Source organism: Loxodonta africana, chromosome 5 (genome assembly GCF_030014295.1).
Source record: "Loxodonta africana isolate mLoxAfr1 chromosome 5, mLoxAfr1.hap2, whole genome shotgun sequence".
Classification (NCBI taxonomy): domain Eukaryota; kingdom Metazoa; phylum Chordata; class Mammalia; order Proboscidea; family Elephantidae; genus Loxodonta; species Loxodonta africana.
In genome coordinates, this window is record NC_087346.1 from 87745913 (window position 1) to 87759013 (window position 13101).

Consider the following 13101-nt stretch of genomic DNA (forward strand, 5'->3'; position numbering starts at 1 on the left):
AAGCCGTAGAATACAAGGGCAGTAACTGGCTGATGAAAAACAAAGAAAAGCCTTTAGTGGAAGCTTTGGAAATAAATAGAACTGCAAATCTTAATTTAAATTAAAGACACATTTCATACTTTTTTCCAGAAAAAAGTCTGGACTTAAGACAAAATATATTCATCACTTATCAACAGCACTTGAGTTGCACTCTATTTTTCCTAGGAAATCTGCTGTCATCCTTATCTTTGTTCTTCTGTATATAATGGTCGTTTCTTTTCGCCTCAGGCTGCTTCTATGTTTTTCTTTATCATTGGCTTTGAGCAATAAAATTATGATTCACTTTGGTGTAGTTCCCCCCCATCATATTTTTCTTGCTCTCACTTTGTGTTCATTGAGCTTCTTAGTTTTTTTTGATTTACGGTTTTAACTAAATATGGAAAATGTTTGGCCATTACTTCTTAAGTATTTTTTCTGCTCCCACTGTCCTTCTGAGACTCCAATTACATCTCTATTAGATGGCATGAAGCTGTCTGTAGGTCACTGATACTCTGTTCTTTTTTTTTTTTTTTAAAGCACCTAGTGCTGTCTTCAATGCCCTAATCTTTGTTACTGCAATATCTAATTTACAGTTAAACCCAGCCAGCATATTTTTATCTCACACATTGTAGTTTTCATCTCTAGAAATTCAATTTGGGATTTTTAAAAATATTTTTTATTTCTCCACTTCTTGAACATATAGAATACAGTTATAATGACTATTTTAATGCCTTCATCTGCTAATTCTAACATCTGTGTCAGTTCTAGGTTGTTTTTAATTGATTAATTTTTCTTATCATTATTTCATTCTTTTGTGTGTTAGTACGCTTAATTACTTTCATTTGGATGCCAGGTGCTGTGAATTTTTCTTTGTTGGGTACTGTATACTTTCATATTTCTATAAATATTCTTGAGTTTTTTTTCTAGGACAGAATTAAGTTACTCACTAACAGTTTGATACATTTAGGTTTTGTGCTCAGTCTAGGGCTAATTATTAGCCATTACTGAGGCAAAACCCTTCTGAGAAATCTCTCCAATGCCTGTGAATAATGAGATTTTCCAATCCAACTAAGGAGAATGGGCACTTTCTCTAGCCTGTTATGTGCACCTGACACTATTCCCTATTCTTGCAATGGCCTTTCCCCAACCTGCAGTAGTTTCCTTATATGCATGTTCACGGAGACAGATAATCCAATAAGCAAAGTAAACATGGTGCTTAACTTGTTTACTAGATCATCTGTAGCGAGCAATTCCCCAATTTTTCACCACACCAGAGATTCTGGTTCTAGGAGTCTCTGGCATCTGTCTCTACTAAAACCACAGTCCCCTTTTACTGAATTAAAAACTCTTCAAATTTGCAATCCCTGAAGGGGACGGATTACCCAGCAAGCAAGGTAAACACAGGCTTACTTGTGCTTATTTACTAATCTGTCCTGAACAATTTCACATGAGAAACCCCACAGATTAATAAGTAAGCTCAAGTAAGCCCATGTTTGCCTTTCTTACTGGTTTATCTGCCCTGCAAATTAGTATCATTACTCAGGTAAAGTCTCCAGGAGTCCTTTTCGCAGACCTTGAAGCTTTGTCTCTGTACTCTGGTACTCTGTCCTGTGACCTCTATTCACCTTTGTCTTCCTGAACTGCCAGCTCCCTCTCCTTAATTCAGGGAGTCCCACAAACTCTGCCTGGGTTTTTCTCCTGAGCCTGGCCTGGGAATTCTCTTAAGGTAGTAGACTGGGGCTGTCATAAGATTCAACTTGTTTCCGGTTTCTCGGGGTTCACTGTCCTTTGTTGCCCAATTTTCAATTTCTTAAAAGACATTGTTTCATACATCTGCTCCAGTGTTTTGACTGTTTCAGGAAGGACGCTACATCCACTTCCTGCTCCTCCATCTTGCCTAGAAGCAGAAGTCTGCTCTCATTTCTAAAATATCTAGTGGCTTCTGACTGCCCTCTCACTTTCGGTGTCATAAATATAGTTATAAAGAAGTTTTGGTTTATTTTAAACATAACTTAAGCTAGGGTATTTTCCTAACTGCACTTAAATTTATACTTTTTTCAATAATTTTGGCACATCAAATTTCTCAGTGCCTTTTGCGTGGGCATTCAATTTTGCTTTAGTATTTGGTGTAGACGCTTGTGTATAATGTACAGAATAAAGCCAGAGCAAAATAAGCCAACTGAAAGCAACACTTTTTAATGGGAAGTGTTTGCTTAATTTTTCTCCCTTCTTGGTAGTTGAATCCTGAGTATAAAACTTAAATAGCAATTGCCTAGTATGAATTTCTCTATATTTACCTCTATCTATACCTATTGTTATTGTTCTTAGTTGTATTTGAGTTGATTTCAGCTCCTATAGACCCCATGTGACATACTAGAACTGCCTTTGAAGGTTTTCTAGGCTGTAATCTTTATGGGGGCAGATCACCAGGTTTTTCTCCCAGGAGCTGCTGGGTGGATTCAAACTGCTAACCCTTTGCTTGGTAGCCAAGTGTATTACCATTGCACCACCAGAGCTCCTTTCATCTATAACTATACTTATGCCTATATTTATATACATAGCATACCCAGGGAGAAATTTTTGAAAAAGAGTCATTTTAAAGACAAGCAATGGATAATTTAGATTAATTCAACTCATTGAGTAATTAGAATTAAACTACTATACTGTTAATGTATATATAACAATATATGAACCCATTGCTGTCGAGTCCATTCCAACTTATAGTGATTCTGTAGGACAGTAGAACTGCCCCATAAGGTTTTCAAGACTGTAAATCTTTACAGAAACAGAGTGCTACATATTTTTCCTACAGAGAGGCTGGAGGGTTTGAACTGCAGACCTCTTGGTTAACAGTCAAGTGCTTTAGCCACTGAGCCACCAGGGCTTCTTAACAATATATGAGGCTCCAAAAATATACAGCAGGATACTGGTATAATTTTCTTTCTTTTTTTCTCTTAAAAAACTCTTTAAATTCCTTCACAAGTTTTGGTTGGAAAACAGTCCCTTTTATACTCTTTGTGATGGATATTTTTTTGACAGATCCTCTACTGCAACTTTGCTTTTTATTTTTGATCATGCTAATTAATTATGTTTCGGAATTATTACATAGTGAAGGATTCAACTCCGAGGCAATTAAAAGAATTTAGACAAATGGTTTCTATCACTATTGCATTTGCTCCTGTCTAGCAAATGCAATAAACCCTGGTGGCGTAGTGGTTAAGTGTTATGGCTGCTAACCAAAGGGTCAGCAGTTCGAATCCACCAGGCAGTCCTTGGAAACTCTATGGGGCAGTTCTACTCTGTCCTATAGGGTCGCTATGAGTCGGAATTGACTCGATGGCACTGGGTTGTGGGATCATGAATATGTTATACTGTACTTTATTAATAACCTATGCGTGTAAGGAAAATAAACCTCAATTGTAGTCTCATTTGCTAGCGCCCTCGAACTGGAGGAAATAATTCTATTTTTAATTAAGTAAAGAATTCTTCTAAATCAATTTTCCAGGAAAATGTTTTCCACACTCATTGATTAATAACCCTTCTAGTCATAATAATTATCATAATAATGACGATAATACTAATTCTGAACTGGGGTCAAATTCATCAGCTAAACTACTCCAAAAAGTTTTGAATCCTGTTTGAGTTATTTACCGTGTATTTTCTTCCACTTAATCTTCACTGGACTTTTTAAGCAAAATTCTAGCCTTTCTCTTGCTAATGTTTCTCATTTTACTAATCCATTCCTTTCATAAAGAATGGAAATATCCAAGAACTGTAAGATAAATCCTTCAGAGTCTACTGTTCCATTTATTTCTGGACATTTTTCAATTAATAATAAGTAACGAATACTATTATATGGGAGGAGACAGTCTGAATTAATAACAACCTGTAATATAGAATATCTTGAATGCAGTTGTATTGCTTCTAGTAAGATAAATATATTCAAATCTTGAAGATCAGAAGTTCTTAAAATGATTGATTCATCATTTCTATAGGGTTACTATGAGTTGGAATCACCTTGATAGCAGTGGGTTTCCTTTTCTTCTGGTATCTGGTAAATATTTTGTAAGTAAATTAGTGATAACAAAATTTCTTGAGGGAACTTGAAAGAGAAATTGCGCTTATTAAGCTCTCAATAGTTACTTGTATAATGGGAGTGACAAAAATCATTAATTCAAAAGTCAGCTGCAGTTCAAACTGGTAGGTCAAAGTGGGTGTTTATGGGAGGAAGTGTGCTTTTGATTAGGAAAAGCATGTTGGTGTAACAGCCTAGTGTTTTAGAGGTAACCCATCTACTCTCTCCAAAAAACTTCTAGAAGAGAGAAGTTAGGCAAAAATTTTGGCATTTAAATATGCCACATGTGTTGTTATTGTTGTTGGGTGTCATGGAGCCAGTTGTGACTCATAGTGACCCCATGTGACAAAGTAGAAGTTCCCCATAGTGTTTCTCAGGCTATAGTTTTTACAGAAGGCAGATTGCCACGTCTTTCTTCTATGGAGCCACTAGGTGGGTCCGAATCACATTTTTATATCTTATAATAAGTGGGTAAATACACAGAAACAGTTGTTATTAAATCACAGGTTTGTCTTAAAATCTATTGCATCTTATGTTAGAAATACAGAGAAAATAAAATAATGATAATTTTGGTCTTAATTTACTGCTCATAGGGTAAGGAGTTTGGGGGCCTCAGGAGCCTGGAAGAGACTACATTGACCGAGGAGTAGAATTCAGCACAGAGTAGACAACTAACAAATAGGAAAGTAGGTAAGACCCTGAGGCAAGGATGCCAATGAGAGCTCATGGACAGGGAATTCTAGGAAAATTATGTTAATATTCCATATTAAATTGTTATAGTTTCTATATGCTTCTCAATTACCCTCCAGTTTCAGTAAAATATCTGGTTGCCTTGACAGTCCTTTGTTAATAGAGGAACAGAGTCCAATAAAAGAAGGAATTCTCCAGTATGAAATAAAAACTATGGAACAGGTCAGCCACCTCAAAAAAGAAAAAAATAAATAATGTGATAGTCAAGAACTCAGGAGGAGCAGGAGGTTGGAGTGGAAGTGAAATTGAGACTATAAGCACTCTGCCTGGAATGAAGTGTTGAGTGAATTAAATGAATGCATAAATGAATGAGGATACTTCTGAGGTCTTGTAGATACTAATACTTCCTAGTTTGGATACAAAGGAATGGGAGACCACAGAAGTCAACACTGGACACATTCAGGTAACAGGCTTGAGTTTCATATAATAAATTCAATAGTTTTCCCTCACACATTTTTATTCTATTAATACCTTAGCAAATTATTTCTTCCTAGATTATGTAAAGCTTGTTATGGGAAAGAGAATGAATATGGAGAACACAGATTCTCTTTTCCTACTGTCTGCTACAAATCTTACAGACAGATTTGGTCTTCACATAGTATATGCTACACATTTACAGCATCATTGTTGGTTCTAATTCACATATAACTCACTCTTAACTTTTCCTTTTCTTTATTTATTCACTTTTAATTTAACTTATACTATTGTTTTACATTTATTAACAAAGCCATTCAAAGTGCAGTCCATATACCAGTGTCATGTACTGTTGGCATCACCTAAGAGCTTATTAGAAATAGAGAATCTCAGGCCTCAAATTGGAATCAGAATCTAGATTTTAACTGGATGTGTTTGCATGTACAAGTAATTTGTGTAATTTGCATGCAAAAGAAAGTTCGAGCAGCACAACTCTAAACCAACTTCAACCCATTTTATATTAATATAGTGTACAAATACTTTCAAACTAAATCCAGTGTCTTCTAGAGAATAAGATATACTGATTGTGCATAATATGCATGATTGCTAATCATTGCCAACCCTGAAAATAAGTAAATCTTAACGCTACCAGGGTTTCCTTTTTTTTTTTTTTGCCTGGGTACTTTCATTTTGTAGATTGGGATTAAGATTCAGAAGGTGAAGGTATATTTAAAGATACACAGCAAGTGACTGGCAACAATGGAATAGTCCTCAGTTTGCCCAACTCTACTTTTTTGGCCATAGGGAAAATTCACTGTGTGCTGGACTCAAAGTTAAAAAATGCGCATAATTTATTTTATTCAAATAAGAGAGTTTATAGTTAGTGAGAAAATTTTTCTTTAAGAAAATATCTGGTAAAAATCTCAAGTTCCTTACTTTAGGTGAACGGAAAGACAACACACAATACAGGTGAGGTCAGCACAACTGGACCAAACTAAAACCAAAGAAGCTTCCAGAATAAACTGAATGCTTCAAAGTCCAGTGTAGCGGGCGGAGGAGGGGGGGAGCTTTAGGGACCATGGTTTCAGGGGACGTCTAAGTCAATTGGCATAAAAAAACCTATTAAGAAAACATTCTGTATCCCACATTGGAGAGTGGCATCTGGGGTCTTAAATGCTAGCAAGCAGCCATCTAACCCATCTGAGATGCATCGATTGGTCTCAGCCCACCTGGAGCAAAGGTGACCAAAGAACACCAAGGACACAAGGTAATTATGATCCCAAGACACAGAAAGGGCCACATAAACCAGAGACTACATCAGCCTGAGACCAGAAGAGCTAGATGGTGCTCAGCTACAACCGATGACTGCCCTGACAGGGAACACAACAGAGAACCCTTGAGGGAGCAGGAGAGCAGTGGGATGCAGACCCCAAATTCTCGTAAAAAGACAAGACTTAATGGTCTGACTGAGACTAGAAGAACCTCAGTGGTGATGGCCCCAGACCTTCTGTTGGCCCAGGGCAGGAAACATTTCCAAAGCTGACTCTTCAGACAGGGATTGGATTGGACAATGGGCTGGAGAGGGATGCTGGTGAGAATTGAGCTTCTTGGATCAGGTGGACACTTGAGGCTATGTTGGCATCTCCTGCCGGGAGGGAAGATGAGAGGGTAGAGGGGGTTAGAAGCTGGCAAAATGGACACAAAAAGAGACAGTGGAGGGAAGGAGTGTGCTGTCTCATTAGGGGGAGAGCAATTGGGAGGGAGTATGTAGCAAGGTGTACATAAGTTTTTGTGTGAGGGACTGACTTGATTTGTAAACTTTCCCTTAAAGCACAATAAAAGTTAAAAAAAAAAAAAAAAATCTCCAGTTTCCTCATGCTAGAAAAATGTCATCAGGGAAGGATGGACTGAGAAACAAGATGAAAGTAATGCAGCTGCTTGTAAATACGGATTAGTTATATCTGGGAAGCAGGTGTAACTAATTCAGGAACGAGAAGGGTATTAGTCCTAAATTAGCATGTCCTCCTTGTATGTATGTATGTATATATGATGACGACTGTATGTATGTATGTATGTATGATGATGACTGTAGAATTCTATGAGGAGAGGGCTAAGGGGGTAGGGATGGGGTAAAGGACTTTTGATAACCAATATCATTGAACCAGATACACTGAGACATAATTTAACAATTATATTTACTTGAAAATATAAAGATTAGTACATAAAAACCTTTAAAACCACACAAGAAAAAAACAAGTAAATTTACACGGTTATAAATTTTAGTTTGTATAATGCCTCAAGTTCCCTATTCAAGTTGTGGTTAAGCCAATGAACCACAGGCTGAAATTTAAAATGTCTAAAATTGACTTTAAAAAGGTTAACGAACCAAAAGAAAAAAATGATAAACAATGGCCCTCTATCTGACACACTTTGGAGCCCTGCTACTAAAATAAATGTAGTAAGCGACATGTTCTACATTCTGAAAAGTGTCTTAGGGTGTTGCATACTCTTGCAAGTGCAGCATAAGTGCACTCGCACGTGCCTATGTGTGTGTGTATGTGTGTGTCTGTGTGTACATGCTTATGTAGGGATGTAGGGAGGATAGAACCAGAAAAGTGAGGGCTTATACTAGTGTCCTTCTTTCCTTATGTGGCTTACACTTTCTTAAGAAAACCCCCAATCCTAAAGACTTCCTTTGAACTCAGACTAAGTAAAAGCAATCATTGAAAGTCTGAGAGATTGTGTACGGTATAAACAATAACACTGAATTTCCTGTGGTAAAATTGTAATAATGCTAAAGACATTTAAATTACAAACATATTTTCAACACAGACCTCATTATAAGAAGTGTAATACTCTGTGCATGCAGGACAGAAACTTCCAGAAAAGGGATTAAAGAAAAAAAAGAAATTTCACTTCACAGCTTAATTCTCTTGTTCAGTTTTTATTTTTAGTCATTAGTGTTGCCGCTGAAAGGAACCCAGGAGCCAGCAGTAATACCAGAAGGGCAGGAAATGGGTATTCAGATAGGCTCACTCCTGTGGCTGAGAAAAAACAAGTTAAGGATTAGATCTGAACTTTATAGTTAATGACTTTACAGTTAGCTATAAAATGTTCGATATCTTAAAGTTAAGATATAAAAAGTTTGAAATCCACACACCCATACACAGAGTCAGGCCCTGTTATTTTAACACCTGGAAGAGCCAGGAAACACTGAGAAGAAAACGGATTAGGGTGGCAGCCACAGATTTCTTTACTTTGAGGATCTCCACAAGTTTCAGAGGATCTGAGAGAAATGCATATTGGAAAGAACTTGCAGAGTCAGTGCTCTGTCAGCCTAATCATTTCCACAACCTCTCAGCTTGTTGTACGGGGAGTCACATACACCTGCACTTGGAGTAAAGAAGCTACCAGTGTGTGGGAAAAGAAGAGCTGGCCCAGAAAATACCCCCTACCCTCCAGTCCCAATACCTCAGGGCCCTGTTAGATTCTCTTAGGGCCCAATTGCTAGAATCAATCCTTTTGCCAAGGGCACATGTCTCAAATTGAGGTACAACTAAAACCACAAGCCCTAGGCCAGGGGATTATATCTGCACAGGCCTTTGGAAGTAAGAAAGCCAAGGGGACAGCTAGTACATCCTCTTAGACCATTGCATTCACTTGTAAATTTTTAGGGAAGGTTTTAAATCATGTCTGTGTTTTCAAAAGGCTTTGCTATCTGATTTCTAATTTTGTCAGCCAGTATTGTTGTTGTTGTTTTTGTTTTATTATTTGTGTGGGGATTGAAGTGCGTAAGAGAGAGACCACAAAGGAAAAACTATGTGAACCTGGCATAGTTGTGTTTTGTTGTAGTTATGGGGGGCCGTTGACACAACAGCCAAAACAAGAACTCAAATAGATCAATGATCATGAAAAGCGTGCAGGAACGGGCAGCATTTTGTTTTGTTATAGGTAAGGTTGCTATGAATAACTTAGTTGCAATGAAATACAGTGACATGGGGGAGCTATAATCCTTATAAATGAATCAGACACACAGATCTGGAGACCACTGGAACCCATTACATTAATGCCAATGTGATTTTCTTGTGCAGAGGTTCTGGGCTCTGTGATTTTTTTCCCCCCTCTCGGTTCCCTCTTCAGATTTGGAGAAGTCCCTTCTCTGAATATTGACATTCTAGTACACCTCTTGAATGAAGAAAAAGGATGCTAACAGTGAGGGGACATTATTGGATAAAGTAATATCTGGAAGAAATAAAAATTCTTGATATAAGGAATTAAATGGAAATTTCCAGAAGTTGGTGAACAGACTCTGAATATTCCTTCCTTAGTTATCTTCATAAGCAAAGAAATCTAATGGCTCAAAGCTAGTTCAAAATTCCTTGATGACAACAACTTTGACTTCTTCCTTCTCATGAACTTAATGTCTTGAAAGTTCTCACTTAGGGACACTGGGTTTTTGGGTTTTTTTTTTTTTGCTGTAATGAGTGCAAATGATACCTCTTGGGATTGTAAAGTGTACAACATGTACAACTGTACCTGCTGGTGCTGTAGGCTAGCACTGAGTTTAGCCCTGATAATGCACTCAGTAAAATTTTGATACATGAAAGGCTTTGAGATTTATGTTAATAAGATATATTAATAGGAGATTTTAGTCCTAAATATAGAAAAAAGATTAATTTTGTTTAGTCGGATGTACCTGACAACTGTTGTTGTATGCTGTCAAGTTAATTTTGACTTATAATGGCCCCTGTGACAGAGCAGAATTACCCCATAGAGTTTCCTAGGCTGTAATTTTTATGATGTATTTCCCCAGACCTTTTTCCGACAGAGTGGAGGAGTGGGTTCAAACTGCCAACCTTGCGATTAGCAGCCAAGTGATTAACCACAGCAGCAGCAGGACTCTGTCCCTGATAAGCACAAGCTATCATGTAATTAATCTCACCATCTCATAATCTCATAATTCATAATCGTTACTTCAAACCAAAGTCCAAGGATCAGCCTTCAACAGGAACATGTAAAGTGACGATATCATGAACTTCACGGTCAGGAAGATACATCACAGTTCAAATTCAGGGTCTCCAACTTATTCATTGATTAACACTATTGATACCAAAATGAGCATGAATACTAAAGTCTCACATATAACCAACCAAACTCACTGCCACTGAGACAATTCCAACTCAGAGTGGCCCTATAGAACAGGGTAGAACTGCCCCATAGGGTTTTCAAGACTGCAAATCTTTATAGAAGCAGAATGCCACATCTTTCTCCCACGAGTGGCTGGTGGCTTCGAACCACTGACCTTTGGGTTAGCAGCTGAGCACTTTAGCCACTGTGCCACTAGGGTTCCTTCATATATAATCGCCATCTACCAAAAAAGTTAGTATTTTCTTCCTCAAGGAAGGGAGGTTTTTTGTTCAGGTAAGGCAAGGTTCTTGCGGCAGAAGACATGGTACGAGTTCTCTTTTTTTCTTACTAAGTAATAGCCATTTGATAGGCTTTGCACCAAAACTGTAGTAGCCTTAGGTGTTATCAAAAAAAAGAGAGCAAAAAAAAAATTCTGTTGTCATGGAGTCAGTTCTGACTCAAAGTGATCCCATGTGTTACAAAGTAAAACTGAGCTCCATATTCTTGGCTGTAATCTTCATGAAAGTAGATTCCCAGGTCTTTCAAAGGGCCACTAGATGAGTTTGAACCACCAATCTTCTGATTAGTCACTGAGCACAAACCATTTGTGGCAGCCAAGAACCTTTGTGGTGTTACAAGAGTGCCTTATTTTCTTACCTGCCAAAGAAAGAATCCCTGCTTCACAGCAGTTTTTTGTATATGCCATTGACCTCTACCCTGCCCCCCCGGAGAAGGAAACATCAAAGTCTGCTGCCTGCACACTCACACTCACACCATCCCTTTCTAGGCAGCAAAAGAGAACAAGAAGTTGCTTTGCTAGGAACCTGACCAACACACACACTCTGACTCACAAAAATACAGGGAGGGTGACCCACTCCTGTTCACCATTAGAGTTAATGGGCTAGAGGTGTGAGACCGTCCCTTTTCTTTATGCCAAAGTGAGTGAAGAAGCAGGTGGAGAAGCCAGTCGGCTCTTTCTTCCCTCTAGTAGTTTTGGGAAAGGTGTGTTGTTGCTTCTACTGCCCATAATTCTGCCTGTGGTTTCCATTTCCTCCACAAGAAACAAAAACAAAAGTTGTTTTAGGGAGCTTGCCTTTGGCCTGAGACCTCATAAGCTGCATCATCAAAATGTAAAAATCATAATTTCTAATAGTGTGCGATTTGTCCTTTATTACCCCTGACCTTTAGCCCATCATTCCTCCCTTCCTGAACTCCACAGCGTTGCAAATGCTGGCCCTTGTTTCATCTTCATCCAATATCAGCCTGAGGAAGTGTCTGATTGGACAAGGATCCATGGTAAATACATTGCTTGGTGCAAGTTTTGAAAAAAAGAATGATTAATGGTTTATATTTTAGACACAGTATATTTCTTTGTACATGCCTCAACTAAAAAAAAAAAATGTCATTGCCATCAGGTCATTCCAACTCTTAACAACACTATAGCATACCATAGAGCTGCCCCAGCAGGCTTCTTAGGCTGCAATGCCACGTATTCCTCCAAAGGAGTGGTTAGTGGGTTCGAACCACCAACCTCCTTTTAATTAGCACCTGAGCTCTTAACCACTGTGTTACTAGGGCTCCTTTTTATACTTCAACTGAGTCAAAATACCATATAACCAATTTTTTAAAGTCACATCCTTAGAACTTATTATTTCATAGCTGAACAAGTCCTTACATGATTTTTCAGCTGGTTTTATCCACCTACCTTCTAGATTTTTACCCGAATTGCTTTTGCAAACAATTGCCACCATTTACTGCTTTAGAAGAAGTTGTATTCTTAATACTTTTGAGAGTTTTGTCTTATGAAGCTGGATACGATGAAAGCATATCAAAGAGAGGTTTTTCTAAAATGATCGTTTTGTCATTATTTCAAGTACAGAGCAAATGAACACATTTACTTGCATGAAATAAAATGTATATTTTTCTTTTAAAAGATTAAGTAACAATGTTTTCATTTTGGATGCAATAAAATTAAGGGGTCTTCTAGATAATCATTACTGAAGTGTTCAAAGTTTATATCAAGATTAACTTGAGATCTGTGAGACCCTGTAAGGTTTTATACGTTCTAAGAAGAAACAAAGAGCTAGGTCTGGAGTTAACTTCATGTCACCTGGCTACACAGTATCTTAATTGACATAGTTGAACTTTATCAGGAAATAAACACAGAATGCTGATTGTGACTTCTGCAAATATAGGTGGCTCCAGTATCTGCTATACTTGGTAGCATTTCTTACCTTCTCTGAAGAGCTGAAACTTCATGAGTGAGCCTGAAGAGACTGAAAGTCCATAAAGTGATAAAAGAATAAAAAGCATAGAATTCTGTATTTGAGCTCACTCCCCTACACCATGAACACCTTTCATGGGCCCTCCTTTCTTTAACTATGTTTTGTGTTGTAAGGCCTTAATCTCTAAATTCCCTTCACTCTTTGGTTTGTAACACTTTTGGCCAATTCTGTTAAAAACTTAGGGTTAGAGGTCAAAACTGAAGACACTTTCTAACCTGGTCTCTGCCACTTTGTTATCAGTACACCCTGGGGAAAAATTACTTAATTTCTCCTGTATCAGCTTCTATTCTGTCAAGCACATTTGTTTGGGATGGTGTAGGATTGTATAGCGAAGCAGAATTGCCTAGGTTTCAATCACGGTTCTGTTGGACCTTGGGAGAGCTACATGGCATCTATGTGTTTTGGTTTTATCCAATAAAAAATGGGTATAAT